Source organism: Erythranthe guttata, chromosome 2 (assembly GCF_056151865.1).
Source record: "Erythranthe guttata isolate IM_541 chromosome 2, IM_541, whole genome shotgun sequence".
In the NCBI taxonomy this organism is placed as follows: domain Eukaryota; kingdom Viridiplantae; phylum Streptophyta; class Magnoliopsida; order Lamiales; family Phrymaceae; genus Erythranthe; species Erythranthe guttata.
Window position 1 is genome coordinate 3,756,582 of NC_142534.1, and position 19,059 is coordinate 3,775,640.

At 34.6% G+C, this 19,059-nt stretch overlaps 1 long non-coding RNA gene across 1 annotated transcript in view; it reads left to right on the forward strand.

Moving 5' to 3' along the window:
• The window catches only part of LOC105970024 (uncharacterized), a 27,758-nt gene extending 20,860 nt beyond the window's left edge, over positions 1 to 6,898 (forward strand). The window contains exons 6-9 of the long non-coding RNA XR_016034231.1: positions 1,351 to 2,352; positions 2,931 to 4,205; positions 5,002 to 5,072; positions 5,986 to 6,898. This is a non-coding gene — a long non-coding RNA (uncharacterized LOC105970024). The remainder of the gene's footprint in view (positions 1 to 1,350; positions 2,353 to 2,930; positions 4,206 to 5,001; positions 5,073 to 5,985) is intronic.
• Positions 6,899 to 19,059: the final 12,161 nt, after the last annotated feature.

A 19,059-nucleotide genomic window follows, 5' to 3' on the forward strand; every position in this document is an offset into this window, starting at 1 on the left:
ACGAATATATTTTATAATTTAAAATCATATTTAAGACTCAGATTTTGAGTTATGAATAGTAAGGCATAAATATTGATTTTGCAGTCAAAAATAACTTTACAGGATCAGATTTTATTAATTTCATTTAATTATGACGTCACAATCATGAAAACATTATAACATTTTGTATTACAGTAAGTCAGTAATCTATGATTTTGACTTAATAACAGTCAAATATAATATTTGTGGGTAAATGTTTTCTCATGCAATTTTACTCATTTTTTTACTTCTTATTGTAAATATTTGTAGGTAAATGTCGACTGATTAAGATATTGTTCGTTATCGTGAAAACAAGAAATAAATGACCGTTGGAATGACAAACCCTTATTAGGGTAAATAATATTTTGCCGCCTAAACTATAAACCGTTGGTCGGTATTTACGTTGTTCGTTAAATTTACCATTTATGTCGAAAAGCTCTCATGATCACTAGGGACACGCAGCCACGTGGTTTTGGCTAGTGTAAATCGTAAATCCGTTAAGCATCATCATTGATTATACGTATTAATTACTATTTAGTTTAACCTTAAAGATTGGAAACAAATAAATAAATGCAACATGTTATCGGTCGAAAAAATCCGTCATCTTTGAATAACTCCGACCGTTCTTAACTTCCGAACCTTATTGCAATTAAGAATAATGTTTTTTTGAGCAATACAATTATAGTAGTTAAAGAGATGTTTAAATGAGGATGAAGATTATAACGAACTTTTAAATTTTCCTCTAATTCGATCCACGTATATTAAATTTTAATATTTTTATTTTAGAACAATATTTTTCATTTTGATTTTTTTTGTTTGCAAAATTTGTATTTGTTTTTGTAGGAATTGGATTATATACGAGATTCCAATTATCGATTCGATTTTTAATTTTCAATTTTTTTTTCTTTTTTGCTAACTATTACATTTATAATATAATATCCATTTTCGTTTCACCTTTTGTTCTATTTAACTGTCTTTTTGCCTCGTTTAACAATATTTCATTTTACAGCTGTTGGCAGAATGTAAGATAAGTAAGTTCTTGATCCTCTGTACTAAACATACTAAGATTGTATATTTGAATTTTCTCATTCATTTGGTGTAAATATATGATTTACGATATGCAGATATTCAAAGTCGATACCAATGAATAATTGGTTTTTGGCATTGTTGATGAGAATGATAAAGGATGTACAAGGAAGTGAGGAATGTAGAAATAACTCGGGTACGTCTCTAAAGCATGAATATCTCGAAATCTGATTCGCTAATATAGATAAACGTACATACATGCAAACATTTATTAGTTCGTATTGTAGTAACTATTACTTATTCTAGGTTTTCCAGTGCTTGCCTTTATCTTCTTAGCATTCAAATCATGCCTACATCAAATCCTTTGAAGCAGCTAGCAACAAGAAATTCCGTAGTAAAAATTACCACACGTTTGCCTTTTCTTGAACGAATTTGATGATCTATCGGTACGTCTTCTTGATATTCTCCCGACTTTGTTAGATTGGTTATGTTGTAAGATTAACTTATTATTTGTGAATAAACAATCTTAGGAAATGATTCATTGGCGTATGATTTTGGTAACTCCTCTGTTAGAGATACTGATATAGAATAACCTAGCATGTGGCTGCGTAAATAGAAATGTCGAGAGTAAATAAATTGGAAGTTCGATTTGGGAATTCTAGGTGAACGAAGCTGTGATAATATTAACTCCAAACAGAGTAACCAAGATAATTTGAATTAGTTTTTAATTGGTAGTGATCGTCATATTTTGCTTGTACAACACTTGTAGTCTGTCTAGGTTAACAAGCTGCTAGATAGTGGTGTTTGGTACGAATGATTTCGTTTCTTGATTGTGAATAGTCCCAAGACGGAATTGTAATAATGGTAGAAGTAATATGTTTTTAGTTATACTGTGCAATATTAGCGCAATGTGCAATATTAGTGCACTGCCCGCTCTATCTTAATTTCGCTAGCTTCCCTTTAAACCTAGGAACTGAAAAAAAACAAAGAAAAAAAACCCCGAAAACCCTATTGTTGATCTATTGCAGCTGTTCTTTTTCGCCTGTGTTGAGAGTGCAATTTTTTAGCGCCAGTTTAGTTATTCCGAAATCGGAACAAATACGTAAAACTTCCGCCTGAGAGTACTCCCGGAACATCTTCCGGTCGTTCCTCTCAGACAGAGCCCTCACCGTTTTACTTTATGCCCTCGTTATCCTCTTCTTACGTGCAGGAGAACTTTCTTTGGTTATTGTTGTACGTTATTGGTAGTCATTTCAAGAGCAGAAGAAGATGATAACGAAAGGGAATGAGTTAGGTTCGTATGACAAGGTTAGTGCATTTTTTTTACCACTTTTTGCGCAATTCATTTCTTGGTCTTCTCATAAAAGTTGAGCAAGAGTAGCTGAAAAAAATTGTATTTTATGATCGGTGCAGAATTTGTGCATATAGTATATCTTGTTATGTGCATTTTTGGTGTGAGTTTGGAGCTATTGAAGTTATTTTATTTGGTCTCTTTTTTTTTTTTTTTTTTTTTTTTTTTATTTATCGGTATGTATTTTGTTTCTATAACCAACAACTTCTTAGGTTCACATGCTAGAGATGTTTGGCCTAAATGATTTTTTTTTTTTGATTTTAAAGACTAAATTATAATAGTGTATTAGAATGGTTTGAAGAAATTCGTTTTTAGTTATATGAGCAATATAAGTGCAGTGCCGGCTCGCTCTATCATAATTTAATTAGTATAGTTGAATTTTGGACAAGGAAAATGAAGAGAGGTATCATCTCAGTACATACAACACATCTATTACAACAAACACTAGTTCTCTTTAAACCTATGAACTAAAAGAAAAACTAAAATGAAAACCCTAGTGTTGATCTATTGCAGCTTTTCTTTTTCGTCTGTGTAGAGAGATGCAGTTTTTGAGCGCCAGTGTAGTTATTCCGCAATCGGAACAAATACATAAAACCTCAGGCTGAGAGTACTCCCGGAACATTTTCCAGTCGTTCCTCTCAGTCAAGGCCCTCACCATTTCGCTTTGGGCCCTCGTTATTCTCTTTGTAGTCGCAGCCCCCGCGCAGGCGGCACAGAGCATGGCCTCGCGGGATCCTCCATTGGAGGCTGCATGGTTGTGCAACATGCACTCTTTCAAGAATGTTTTTTTTTTTACTGCATAATGTGTATTTTAGATGGTGAGTGAAATGAAATGAGATGGAGTGGTGAGTTTATATTGACAGTGAAATGAGTGTTGAGAGCGCAATTCAATTTTTACGTGCAATTGATCGTGCTTTTAGATTTCTTTATGATGAAACATTTGAGCGAGCTCTAGAAATTAAACTTCCTTTTTAGCGAGCTTTCAGTATATTTGGTTCTTGTAAGAAAAATGGCATTTGATCGGTTTATTTGTCAAGGAATAAGAATATGTGTAATTCATTTAAGACTGTCTTTTTTTTTTCTTTAGTGCAGGAATTGTGCCAAGTTCATTAGTGCTAATTTTGTGCCCAAGTTCATTAGTGCAGAATTTGTGCATTGTATATGACATTGATATATAAGTTTGTAAAACAAACTATTGTTTGGCTATTTGTTAAATCTAAATTCAATCAATTTAAGGAATATGGAATGAACACAAAAACTTTGAATCATGAAATTAAAAAATATTAAATGTAGAGTTGGGCATGTGGGATTATCTATATTTCGTGCCCTCTTATTACACGACTTGGAGTATGTAGGAGGCTGCGTGGTTGTGCATACACTTCTTGTACATGACTAGGATTTCGACTTCCGTTGCATCGTTCTTGGTGGCAGTGGTTGTATGCTGACGGAGATCGTCGTAACCAAATATTGCATGGGGAGTAGACATTTGAGCTCTAGGAAACGGTTTGGAAACCTTCACCATGGGGACGATCAAGATTAATGTGGATGCTGCTTTTCCAGAAAAGACAAGCTCCTATCGCATGATGATGGTTGCTAAGGATTCTCGTGTGTGTGGTGGAGAGTGCGGGAATTTGCAAGTCGTCTCCGCCCAGTGGAATGAGAAGCCCAAGATATCCAAATGGCGACGATCAAAACCCGAGCAAAGAGGATTAGGGTTTGGTAAAATGGGGCAGCCGAGTAAAGAGCCATGTAAGAAACAAGCTTGCAATATTCAGTCCTGCCTCTCCAAGAACAATTTCCTTCCCCAAAAGTAATTTTCTCTTTCCTTTTCCTTTTGTATTTCCTTTTCCTTATAATTTATTTATTATTAATATATATACTTAATTATGTTTGTATGAAAAAGGAAAATAAAAATGAAAATATTGATGGTTTTCTTTGTGTTTGATTGAGGTTTTTATTATTATTATGGCAAATTATGCTCACCTATAACAGTCTTGTATAAAGCCTAGTTAAGAACTGGAATCGAATTTAGGAGGAACATGTTGCTGGATCGACGAAAGTTCGGTTTTTTATGCAACTCGTAATTATTTGGCTTCAAATGAAAAAGTTAGATAAACTTAATTCTTACACCGGAACTTCAGTTCATACACGTGGAGATAGAAACTAAAATATCATTGAATTAGGCGTATTTTTATTTGAACTCGAGTTGAAAAATCGTATCAGGTACGTCGGATATTTTTTTTTTCCCGAAATTTCTATGTTGGCGATCTTGTCGTATCTATATTTAGATTTTGTTGGCTGGAACTATCTATAACGAAGGGAGAGCTTAAATTGAAATCTATCGATGATTTTTATATGAAACGAACAGGGATACAAATTTAATTTTTAATCGCCTTTGCATCCGATCAATTTGCTCATACCAAGATTTTTTAATCTTCTCAACACGATTAAATTTTTGTTGATTGTGCAGTTGCCGTAAATATGCTAATTGACCCTTCGTACTCTTATCCAATTAAAAGTTAATTTAACCTTAGTCGTCATACTTCTATCGGTTTCTATATCTGCTCTTTCATATCTACGAGATTTTGTTACGTAATTTTGTACAGCTTCTTGAGCCAGATGCTTTAGGCGAGCTCCCGATGAAGTTCTTAATTTGGTACTGCTCCCGTTTGTGCAGGTCTGCTTTCTTTTCGTTCTATCTTTTATTCCCAGTTTTAGATTAACTTATATAAATGAATTTCATTATTACAATTACAGTCGTAAGGTGCCTTATCTTCCGTGTTATATGATTGCATGCATGGGGAAAAGGTTATAAATTATGCGGTCTTAGATCTTAGCTAACTGATTAATTGTTACACATTTTCCGGTCATTTAGAGTCGCCTCGTCAATTTCCGTACACTACATTAATGACTGCCTAGAGACAATTACTTTTAGAAAATAAAACATAATAACTTACTGATGAGTTATGTCGAAGAAAATCCCGAAAAAATCTTGTACGGTTAATGTAACGGTAAGCACACGAATAAGCAGTGTATTAAAAAGCGGCAGAAACTTATAAATACCAACCTTTTATGCGTGTTGTCTCGAAGCTTAAATTTACTGTTGCCCTATCAGCAAAGCTAAAATAGGGTTTTATTCAGAGTTCGACATATGCACAAAGAAATAATGGGTTTCGTCGGAGTTAAAAGACACTAAAATTTTGTCTGCAAATATTCAATCAATTTAGTTATTACCTTAAATGGCAAGAAACTAACGGCCTTGCCGTTTATAGGAGTTAGAGAGTTCGTAGGATAACTACTCAACAAGTACTTTCCGTTTAGTCCTACCTTAGTTAATGTCCGTTTGCAACGGATTCTGCAACTTTTCCAACGATATAAACGACAAGATCTAATTTCAGTTGAATGAATAAGTTAAGACCCTAAGCTCTTACTTGAATAGAAAAAAAGACGGATTGTAAATCAGAGATGTATACATCTCAGTACATACAATGCATCTATTACACGACAAACTCTAGTTCCCTTTAAACCTAGGAACTGAGAAAAAAAACTAAAACGAAAACCCTAGTGTTGATCTATTGCTGCTATGGCAGCTTTTCTTTTTCGCCTGTGTAGAGAAGAGATGCAGTTTTTGAGCGCCAGTGTAGTTATTCCGAAATCGGAACAAATACGTAAAACCTCGGCCTGAGAGTACTCCCGGAACTTTTTCCAGTTGTTCCTCTCAGTCAAGGCCCTCACCATTTCGCTTTGGGCCCTCGTTATTCTCGTTGCGCGCGTAGCACGCACCCCATGCTGAGGTGGCACTCCCTGTCGTGCAGAGGTGCCCGCCGCATGTCGATGTGGGGCTCGGCTCTGTACGCGTCTGGTGGCCGGAGAGGTGGTCAGGGCCGGGCTCGCTGCCGGCGTCTGCCGACGAGCCGCCGCCTGCTCGGGAGCGAAGCGGCCCTGTGCAGAGGCCGGTTCGCGGCGAATGATCATGGTGCCTCTGCCACCACGGTGGTGGTGGTGGGGGTGGGAGGCGGGCTGTTGTTGGTGGTGGGGGTAGGAGGCGGGCTGTTGTTGTTGGTGGGGGTGCGAGGCGGAGGAGGAGGGGGAGGAGCCGTAGTGTTGTGGAATTTCCACCGCGACTCTCTGGTGGAAGTTGCGGTGGCAGCCGCAGACGGCACAAAACATGGCCTCGCGGGACCCGGCGGTGGTGCCGCTAGGGGCCTCGAAGAGGCCGCAGCCGTCGAGGAGGAATCCTCTGGTGGAGGCTGCATGGTTGTGCATACACTTTTTGTACATGACTAGCATTTCCACTTTCAATGCATTGTCATTGGCCATTTCTTTTCAAGAATGCAGATTTTTTCTTTTTTTTTACTGCAGAATGTGTTTTTTTAGATGATGAGTGAAATGAAATGGATTAGTGAGTTTATATAGACAGTGAAATGAGGGTTGAGGTTTAATCTTATTCCTGTAATTTTTGGATTATGTAAATTGGATTTCAATTCTTGAAATCTGTATTCCGGATTTAGTGATTTACTTACTCAAATACTGAAATGGAATATTCTTTTTATTCTTTTTTTTTTAAAAGAATTTTATTAAACATTTAGCAATACAATTTAAAAATTTCCCAATTTTGGTTGGATAGCAATTGGATTAAATTATATGTTATATAAACGTATGCTTATAAATTTTTTTTTTATAATGCTGATTCATGTACTTATTATTTAAATACGTTTAAATTAAGATGCAAAACTTAGAATAAGAAAAGAAAATCCATTAATTATGATTAATCCATTTTAGAAAATTGTGCACTATGAAATAGAAAAATATTAATTAATAAATCCATAAACAAGATTTTCATTATTCTTGAGTTGTAATCCAAGACCTAGATTATCCTTCAATTCTATTCAGACTCATGAATCATGAATTCATATATTCACTGTATTTACTTTCTATATAAAATTCAAACGAATTTATTTTATAATTTAAAATCAAATTACAGACTCAGATTTGAGTTTTGATAGTAAGGCATTAGATATTGATTTTGTAGTCAAAATAACTTAGCAGGATCAGATTTTTTTTAATTTCATTTAATTATGATGTCACAATCATGAAGACATTAGGGTAAATAAATGACCGTTGGAATAACTACTCATTATTAGGGTAAATAATTTTGCCGCCTAAATTATAAACCGTTGGTCGGTATTTACGTTGTTCGTTAAATTTACCATTTATGTCGAAAAGCTGATTTCGTGATCATTAGGGACACGCAGCCACGTGGTTTTGGCTAGGGTAAATCGTAAATCTGTTACGCATCATCATTGGTTATACGTATTAATTACTATTTTGTTTAAACTTAAAGATTGGAAACAAATAAATTAATAAATGCAACATGTTATCGGTCGAAAAAATCCGTCATGTTCCAATAACTCCGACAGTTATTAACTTCTGAATCTCGTTGCAATTAAGAAATGCCACAACACCGTGCTAGATTTGTTGTTCTTTTAAAAATAAAAAACCCTATAGATTTGACGGTATGGTGACGAATGTAAAAAAGTTGAAGAATAATGCAAAAAATAAAAAAAGACAATTTTAATAATTTTACTCGAACCAAAACTATGTTCGAGTTGTATAAGGTTCATGTAAACTATGAGAATGACAAATGATGTACAAGGAAGTGAGGATTGTAGAAATAATTCGGTTACGACTCTAAAGCATGAATATCTCGAAATCCGATTCGCTAATATATATAAACGCACATACATGCAAACGTTAATTAGTTCGTAACACGTCCTTAACGAGGTTAAAGTTCAAAAGAGAAAGAAACCATTTGCTTTTTCAGTGCTTGCGTATAATTAGGTTACAAACCCTTAAGATGTTTGTCGGTTAAAGAAAGAGTACATATATAAATAGAGGTACACTCAAATTCTCACTCGGTTTATAATTTTTACATTTCAACACACAATATATACACATTATTAGTCTAATTTGGAAGTCGCGGTGCTGCAGGATTTATAATGGTGATTCCGACGAGATCCAATGAGCTATAAAACTTACGACCGCGAACTCAGAGCTATTGAAGTAAGGCTGATGGTAGCACATTCTGACTAACCCAATTCGATCATAGTTTATAGCATATTTATTCACAAAATTTAGTGCTACATCGTTTCAACAAAATATTTTTTTTTCGTGAAAGTAGTATATTCGTAAATTAGAATTTTCAGTAATATAATTTCCAATTTCAATTAAACAAATAAAATTCAGAAACCGGAATTTTGTAAACCGAAAAAAATAGCGAAAATTTTGTTCCGATTTTCTAACCCTAACCACATCCCTCATTTCATTTCCTTTCCTTTTTCTCAATCCCCAATTTCGATTTGAATTCCTGACAAACATTTAATTAAAATCTATTTTGTTCTCCCCCCCACCCGCTGCAGATTTGATAGAGTGGGATTGTTTTTCTGTTCGTAAATTCGTGTTATGCTATCGAAAAAAATATCTTTCTTATTCAGCAAATGCGAAGAAATTGTTAAGAATCAAAGATCCAAGCTAGAATCATAAGTTTCAGAATTCCGTAGCAGGGGAGGATTTGCAGAGAAAATGGGTGTGGGGGTAAAATAGTAAATACACTAAAGTCAACATTTTTCCATTTGTCCTAGTATTTATTTGTTGAAAAAAGTGTTTTCGATCTGTTAACTAATTTTCTTAGAGTTATTTGCAATGTGGTGTTTCTCACTCGTTTACTAGTGTACACGATTTTCGTTTTTTATGTTGAGAAGTATGTGATGAATTTAACAAACCAAGTGGAGGTCGTTTGCGGTCGTCCTTCGTTTAGTTTGTTAAGTTCGTTACTGAGTATTTTCAACTAAGCGAATCGATATATTAATGCTTGTGTTACTGATGTAGTAGTTACTACGGTTGATTTACGTGTGATTGATATATTATTGGATATGATTCTGAAAGTAACAGTTGGAATTTGGAGTTTATAATATGTTTTCGATCAATATATACTTACTATCTTTGGTGAAGCAGGAGAGCAGCTCATCGATGCTAATAAGTCGGCCAAATTTTAATCGTTAAACTATTTGGCTTGCTTTCTCAGGTATGTTCGTTTTTTCGTGTTTTGGAGTATTGAATTTAAAGAAAGTTGTTCGTGGCTGTGATTTTGGTTAACTATTTCGTTATATCTCGATAATGCTGTGTAGATTATAGGTTTTGGGATTTCGTAAGCTTGTCAAAATATTATGCTAACCCATCACGGTCTCGTATATATCCTAGTTAAGAACTCGAATCGAGTATAGGAACATATATATGGTTGGATCGATGAAAGGTTCGGTTTATGTAACTCATAATTACACCGGAACTTCAGTTCATACACGTGGAGATAGAAACTAAAATATCATTGAATTAGGCATATTTTTATTTGAACTCGAGTTGAAAAATCGTATCAGTTACGTCGGATGTATTTTATTTTTTTTCGTTGATTGTGCAGTTGCCGTAAACATGCTAATGACTATTATCAAGATTATTACGTGTCGTACACGTTAATTGACCCTTCGTTGTCTGACCAATTAAAAGTTAATTTAACATTAGTCGTCATACTTCTGTTTGTATATGTGCTCTTTCATAACTACCGAGATTTGTTACGTAATTTTGTACTGCTTTTTGAGCCAGATACTTCAATCGAGCTCCCGATGAAGTTCTTAATTTGGTACTGCTCCTGTGTGTGCAGGTCTGCTTTCTTTTCATTCTATCTTTTTATTCCCAGTTTTAATATAGATTTGTTAAAAATGAATTGCCATATCGTCGATTCAAGGCGGCATATAAATTCTTACAATCCCATATGTCACTCATACGCCTATATTCCCTTTTTACGGTGAAAATACTACCGAAGTAAGAATCGGGCTTCTATAAATGAACTTATATAAATGAATTTCATTATTACCGTTACAGTCGTAAGGTGCCCTCGTCTTCCGTGTTATATGATTGCATGCATGGGGAACACGTTATAGTTATGCGTTCTTAGATCTTAACTAACTAATTATTACACATTTTCCGTTCATTTAGAGTCGCCTCGTCACTTTCCGTACACTAATGACTGTCTAGAAACAACGTTTAGAAAGAAAACAAAATAACTTACTGAGTTACGTCGAAGAAAATCCCGAAAAAATCTTGTACTATCAATATAACGGTAACTGGATTGCATAAGCAGTGTACTAAAAAGCGGTAGAAACTTATAAATAGCAACCTTTTATGCATGTTGTCACGAAGATTAAATTTACTGTAGCCCTATTAGCGAAGCTTAAATAGGGTTTCATTCAGAGTTCGACATATGCACAAAGAAGTGTCGTCGGAGTTAAAAGACAACAAAAAAAATTCTGCAAATATTTAATTAATTTATGTATTAACTTAAATGGCAAGAAACTAACGGCCTGGCGGCTATAGTAATTAGAGAGTACGTAGGATAACTACTCTACAAGTACTTTCCGTTTAGTCGTACCTTAATTAATGTTCGTTTGCAACGGATTCTACAACTTTTCCAACGATATAAACGACAAGATCTAATTTCAGTTGAATGAATAAGTTAAGATCCAAAGCTCTTACTACTTCAATAATAAAAAAAAAAAAGACTGAATTGTAAATCAGAGATGTATACATCTCAGTACATACAATGCATCTATTACAACATACACTAGTTCCCGTTAAACCTAGGAACCGAAAAAAAAAAAAACTAAAACGAAAACCCTAGTGTTGATCTATTGCAGCTATTGCAGCTTTTCTTCTTCGCCTGTGTAGAGAAGAGATGCAGTTTTTGAGGGCCAGTGTAGTTATTCCGAAATCGGAACAAATACGTAAAACCTCGGCCTGAGAGTACTCCCGGAACTTTTTCCAGTTGTTCCTCTCAGTCAAGGCCCTCACCATTTCGGTTTGGGCCCTCGTTATTCTCTTTGCGCGCGTGGCACGCACCCCATGCTGAGGTGGCACTCCCTGTCGTGCAGCAGAAGTGCCCTCCGCATGTCGATGTGGGGCTCGGCTCTGTACACGTCTGGTGGCCGGAGTGGTGGTCAGGGCGGGGCTCGCTGCCGGCGTCTGCCGACGAGCCGCCGCCTGCTCGGGAGCGAAACGGCCCGGTGCAGAGGCCGGTTCGCGGCGAATGATCATGGTGCCTCTGCCACCACGGTGGTTGTGGTGGGGGTGGGAGGCGGGCTGTTGTTGTTGGTGGGGGTAGGAGGCGGGCTGTTGTTGTTGGTGGGGGTGCGAGGCGGAGGAGGAGCGGGAGGAGTGGTAGTGTTGCGGAATTTCCACCGCGACTCTCTGGTGGTAGTTGCGGTGGCAGCCGCAGACGGCACAGAACATGGCCTCGCGGGACCCGGCGGTGGTGCCGCTAGGGGCCTCGAAGAGGCCGCAACCATCGAGGAGGAATCCTCTGCTGGAGGCTGCATGGTTGTGCATACACTTTTGGTACACGACTAGCATTTCCACTTTCAATGCATTGTCATTGGCCATTTTTTTTCAAGAATGCAGAATTAATTTTTTATTTTTTATTGGATGGTGAGTGAAATGAAATGAAATGAAATGGAGTGGTGAGTTTATATAGAGAGTGAAATGAGGGTTGAGGTGTAATCTTATTCCTGTAATTTTGGATTATGTAAATTGGATTTCAATTCTTGAAATTTGTATTCCGGATTTAGTGATTTACTTACTCAAATACTGAAATGGAATATTCTTTTTCTTTTTCTTTTTATTAAAAATAATTTTATTACACATTTAGCAATACAATTTAAAAATTTCCCAATTTTGGTTGGATTACAATTGGATTAGATTATATGTTATAGAAACGTGTGCTTATAATTTTTTTTATAATGCTGATTCATGTACTTATTATTTAATTACGTTTGAATTAAGATGCAAAACTTAGAATAAGAAAAGAAAATCCAGTAATTATGATTAATCCATTTTAGAAAATAGTGAATTATGAAATAGAAAAATATTAATTAATAAATCCATAAACAAGATTATCCTTCAATTCTATTCAGACTCATGATATATATATTCACTCTATTTACTTTCTATATAAAATTCAAACGAATATATTTTATAATTTAAAATCAAATTACAGACTCAGATTTGAGTTTTGAATAGTAAAGTCAAAATAACTTTGCAGGATCAGATTTTATTAATTTTATTTAATTATGACGTCACAATCATGAAGACATTAGGGTAAATAAATGACCGTTGGAATAACTAATCATTATTAGGGTAAATAATTTTGCCGCCTAAATTATAAACCGTTGGTCGGTATTTACGTTGTTCGTTAAATTTACCATTTATGTCGAAAAGCTGATTTCGTGATCATTAGGGACACGCAGCCACGTGGTTTTGGCTAGGGTAAATCGTAAATCTGTTACGCATCATCATTGGTTATACGTATTAATTACTATTTTGTTTAAACTTAAAGATTGGAAACAAATAAATTAATAAATGCAACATGTTATCGGTCGAAAAAATCCGTCATGTTCCAATAACTCCGACAGTTATTAACTTCTGAATCTCGTTGCAATTAAGAAATGCCACAACACCGTGCTAGATTTGTTTAGGGACACGCAACCACGTGGTTTTGGTTAGGGTAAATCGTAAATTCGTTACTCATCATCATTGGTTATACGTATTAATTACTATTTAGTTTAAACTTAAAGATTGGAAACAAATAAATAAATGCAACATGTTATCAGTTGAAAAAAATCCGTCATCTTCCAATAACTTCCGAACCTTATTGCAATTAAGAATAATGCTTATGTTTGCAAAACAAATATTATAGTTAAAGAGATTTTGAGAATGAGGATGAAGATTAGAACGAACTTTTAGATTTTCCTCTGATTCGATCCACGTATATTTATTTTTAATATTTTTATTTTGGAACACGATATTTTTCATTTTCCATTTTCCATTTTCCATTTTCATTTTGATTTTTTTGTTTGCAAATTTTGTATTTGTTTTTGTAGGTGGGAATATAAACGAGATTCCAATAATCGATTCGATTTTTAATTTTCAATTTCATTTTTTTTTTGCTAACTATTACACTTATAATATAATATCCATTTTTCGTTTCACCTTTTGTTCTATTTAACTGTCTTTTTTCTTCGTTTAACAATATTTCATTTTACAGTTGTTGGCATAATGTAAAGTTAGTAGTTCTTGATCCTCTCTACTAACATACTAAGACTGTACATTTGAATTTTCTCATTCATTTGGTGTATATATATGATTTACAATATGCAGATATTCAAAGTCGATATGGATGAATAACTGGTTTAATTTTCGACATTGTTCAGAAAGTGCCAACAGTTAAAAGAGAATGGCAAAGGAAGTTAAAAGAGAACATGTCCCTAACGAGGTTAAATTACAAAAAAAAAAAAAAAAAAAAACCATTTAGAAATGTACGAGAACTTATTAACATAAACGTAACCTAATCTTATTATAGTAACCATTACTTATTCTAGGTTTTCGGCTAGCAACAAGAAACTCCATAATAATGTCTTTCAATTCCGTCTTCTAACCAATTTAATTGTAACCTTATTGGAGTAACTTATTAGATTGGTTGTAAGATTAACTTATTATTTGTGTATAAGTAATCTTAGGATCCGATTCATTAGCGTCTCGTTTTCGTAATTCCTCTGTTAGAGATGCTGATATAGAATAACCTAGCACGTGGATGCGTAATAGAAATGTCGAGAAAAAAATTTGGTAGTTCGATTCGGGAATCCTAGGTGAACGAAATTGTGATAATATTAACTCCAAAAATATAAACTAGAACAGTACAAGAATTCTGTTTTTAGTTATATTGTGCAATATTAGCGCAATGTGCAATATTAGTGCAGTGCCCGCTCGCTCTATCCTCATTTGATAAGTATAGGTAATTGTATAGGTTGCGGCTATATGCAAGACTAACTCCACTTGTGCAAGACCAAATTGATTTTTTTAATGTATAAATACTATAATACCCTTACTTGTTAAAAAAATAGAAAATTCCAAATGTGGAATACCAAAAACTCAAAAACAAAAAAAAAACCCTATCACAAAACCATAAGACCAACTATCATCTTCTCCATCAAAACCTTTCTTCTTCCTCATCTATAAACCCACAAAACCTAAACATTCAAAATCATCAAAACTCAACAAATCTTACAAAGATGGTAAGTATGGAGTCACAAGACATCAAAATAGAAGAATCTACGGTGGAAAAACCCAAGAAAATATGCATTTATGTGTTTTTTTAGCTAGAATATCGTTTTCCCAAAAAACATCTCGCGCAGACGCAGTCGACATGTACATGTCGAATTTTATAGGTAAAAATCGAGATTGAGATGTCGATTTTTTAGTACAAAATCGACACCTTAGTGTCGAAATTTAATTGTTAGCAAAGTAGTCCAAATATACTAAATTTCGACATTGAGGTGTCAAATTTATGGACATATATTCGACACCTTAATGTCGAAATTAAGTTGTTTCATATTTTTTTTTTTAAATTCCACGCAACACAGTCGACATGTACATGTCGAATTTTATAGGTAAAAATCGACATTGAGATGTCGATTTTGGAGTACAAAAATCGACACCTTAGTGTCGAAATTTAAGTGTTAGCAAATTAGTCCAAATACACTAAATTTCGACATTTAGGTGTCGAATTTATGGACATATATTCGACACCTTAATGTCGAAATTTAGTTGTTTCATAATTTTTTTTATTTGTTATTTGGTCTTGCATGAGCAAACAAAAGACAATTGTAAAAAAGATTTGAAGAATAATGCAAAAATAAAAAAGACGACTTTAATAATTTTACTCGAACCAAAACTATGTTCGAGTTGTATGCATAGGGTTCATGTAAGCTTTTGAACAAAATGTCACGTCGGGTGAACATTGCAACGATCGTTAGATGGATCGATAATGAGCAAAACGACCTATAGTTTAGGGGCAAAATGTCATTGCTATCACTATTATTATTTAGTAATGAGTTCTTTAGAAAAAGAATGCTTTTTTTGGCAATACAATTATAGTAGTTAATGAGATGTTGAAATGAGTGTGAAAATAAGAACAAAATTTTAGATTTTCCTCTAAATCGATCCATGTATATTAATTTTTGATATTTTTATTTGGAACAATATTTTTCATTTTTCATTTTTTTTGTTTGCATATTTTGTATATATACGAGATTCCAATTTTCGATTCAATTTTAATTTTCAATTTTTATTTTTATTTTTGCTGACTATTACATTTATAATATCAATTTTATTAGCAAATAACTTATAACGTAGGGGCAAAAATTTCATTATCATTGCTATTATTATTGGTTTAATGAATTCTACAAAAAATTAGATCCATATATAGTATCTTTAATTTAATATTTTTTCTTTGGAACAATATTCATTTTGAATTTAGGGGAAATATTCCAAATTTCGTATTTATATTTGTAGGAATTGAAATATAAACGAAATTCCAATTTTCGATTCCATTTTTAATTTTAAAAATTTATATTTTTCCCATATATAACATTTACAGGGTAAATTATGGCCACCTACTTGCGGCGATGTCAAATCTTCTTACATGTGCACCCTTCTAGTGTCAAATTTAGTGGAATCTTCTGAATTATGTGAGATATTCTCCAATTTGTACCCGTTTTACCCTATTCGAGCTCCACATTTTGAAACAAGATGATCATAAGATGAGTCTCTTGGCTTGTAAGTATCAGATTGTTGTGCATTAGAAACTGCATTTTTGCAAATGAGTATAAACTAGAGAACATTTCACGAAATTTAGAAGATTATGTTAAATTTGACACTATAAGAGTGAACGTGCAAGAAGGTTCATAGTTGAACAATGATGTAACTACCCAAACATGATGGGTTTTTTTTTATAATTTAATCTTACCTTAAGGAGTTTTTTGTAATTATATTGTGTACCCATTTTTTGTTTCCCTCTTTGTTCTATATATTTAACTGTCTTTTTGCCTTGCTTAACAATATTTCATTTTACAGATGTTGGCAGAATTTAGTATCTAGAGAATATAAGATTAATTAGTAAGTTCTTGATCCTCTCTACTAAACATATTGAGATTGTGCATTTGAATTTTCTCATTCATTTGGTAATATATATGATTTACGATATGCAGGTATTCAAAGCCGATATGCAGATGAATAACTCGTTTTCGACATTCTTGATGAGAATGTGCCCACAGTTGAAAGAGAATGGCAAATGAGGTAATGAATGTAGAGATAACTCGGTGATATGCCTAATTGGCCCAACCCAATGGACCTACAAATTATCAACCTACTGGGCCACGAGCCCAATATCGAAGACCACTATCACCGAGGCCCAATCACCTTCAAGTAAGGTTTGGGCCCGACAATCTCAACTAAGCTATAAATAAAGGTCTGAACTCATTCTTCAAGGTACGTCCTATTAACTGAGCAATACTAAAATATGTATTCTCTGGACTATTTCTATGATCAGCACGTCTGACTTGAGCGTCGGAGGGGTTTCCGCCGGATCAACCCCCGGCTTAGTTCATGTGTTCTATGATCGCAGGTACCTCAGGATCATCAAGTTGTCAAGCTACTGATCTGCTTTGCTCTCCCAGTTCCTTTTCTACACTATCCCAGATGATCTACATTTTAGCATCATCACTCGGGTACGCCTCTTAAGTGACTAATCAATGGCAAATAATTGTGTTCTTTTGAGTAATCGATGAACTTTGATTTTTTTATTTGGTAACTACAACTGATTCCATAAATTGAACATTTTTTTTTTGGAAGTTTCATTAAACTAGGACAATAATTTTGTTGCCTCCATGTTTTAATGAAGTTGAAATTAGGGAAGAGTAGTTTTGCTTTGTGCAATAATTTAGTATGTGCGCTTGTTGTAATAATATTTGTGTGTCATATTTATGACCTATTTTTATTACAAAAACGTAACGATTAATTTCTAGTTAAATAATTAGTGTCGGGTTTGTGCGTTGGTTGTGACATCGTATTTTGCATGTATAACACTAGTTTAAGTAACATGCTGATGATTTTATTTCTTAATTTTGAAGAGTGAATTATAATAATGTAAAGTAGAATGGTAGAAGAAATGTGTTATTAGTTATATTGTGCAATATTAGTGCACTGCATGATCTATCCTAATTTAATTAGTATATTGATTTAGTGAATCTCAAGTGCAGTTGAATTTTGGACAAGGAAAATAAAGACAATGATCTATGGTTCTCCTATTGAATATATATATTTGAGGATAATGAATAAAAGAATTTTAAAAGAACTTTCATTCCAATTAAAAAAAACTAAAATTCTACTGTTGATCTATTGCAGCTGCTCGTTTTGCATGCATGTGATGAGAGATGCAGTTTTTGAGGGCCAGTTTAGTTATTCCGTAATCGGAACAAATACGTAAAACCTCAGCCTGAGAATACTTTCGGAACATTTTTCAGTCGTTCCTCTCACCCAAGGCCCTCACCATTTCGCTTTGGGCCCTCGTTATTCTCTTTGCGCGCGCAGCACCCTTGGAGGCAGCATAGCGCATGGCCTCGCGGGATCCTCTGTTGGAGGCTGCATGGTTGAGTATACACTCTTTGTACATGACTAGCACTTTCACTTTCAATGCATTGTCAGTCCCCATTTCTTTTCAAGAATGCAGAAAGTTTTTCTTTTCTTTTTTGACTGCAGAATGTGTTTTTTTAGATGGTGCGTTGGAATGAAACGACGGAGTGGGGAGTTTATGTAGACAGTGAAATGGTGAGTGTTGAGAGCGCAGTTGATTTTACGCGTAATCTAATTCCTGTAATTTAAAAAAAAAAAAAAAAAAAACCTAGTTGATTGGTGCAAAGACAGCTTTTCAGGACAATATTTGCTATTTTCAATTTATTTTTTGTGTCAAGTTGATTATTAGTGCACAGTTTGTGCAATTGGAACGTGCAATTTGATCGTGCTTTTAGATTTCTTTATGATGAAACATTTGAGCGAGCTCTAGAAATTAATTAGACCCCCTTTTGAGCGAGTTTCATTATAATCATAAATGGCATTTGGTCGGTTTATTGTCGATGAATGTGTTAATTTTGTGCCAAGTTCATTAGTGCAGGATTTGTGCATTGCTTGTGACCTTGATATATTAGTTTGTAAATCAATCTATTGTCTGGTTGTTTGTTATGTCGGGTGCTTTGTGGTTGTGCATGCACTTCTTGTACATGACTAGGATTTCGACTTTCATCGCATCGCTCTTGGTGGCAGTGGTAGTGTGCTGGCGGATATAGGATCGTCGTAACCGGATATTACATGGGGAGGAGACATTTCAGCTCGAGGAAGCGGTTTGGAAACCTCCACCGTGGGAGACGATCAAGATTAATGTTGATGCTGCTTTTCCAGAAAGGACAAGCTCCTATCGCACGACGATGGTTGCTATAGGGATTCTCGTGTTAAGTGTGAGAGATGGAGTGTGCGGGAATTTGCAGGTCGTCTCCGCCCGGTGGAATGAGAAGCCCAAGATGTCCGAATGGCGACGATCACAACCCAAGCAATGAGTTGGACCCGAAAAAAAAAAAAAATCACTGTTAATGTCAATCAAGTTTGTATTTTCATTTATATCTATGTATTGATCATAATTTGCATAAAAATATTTATTCACCAATTCACAA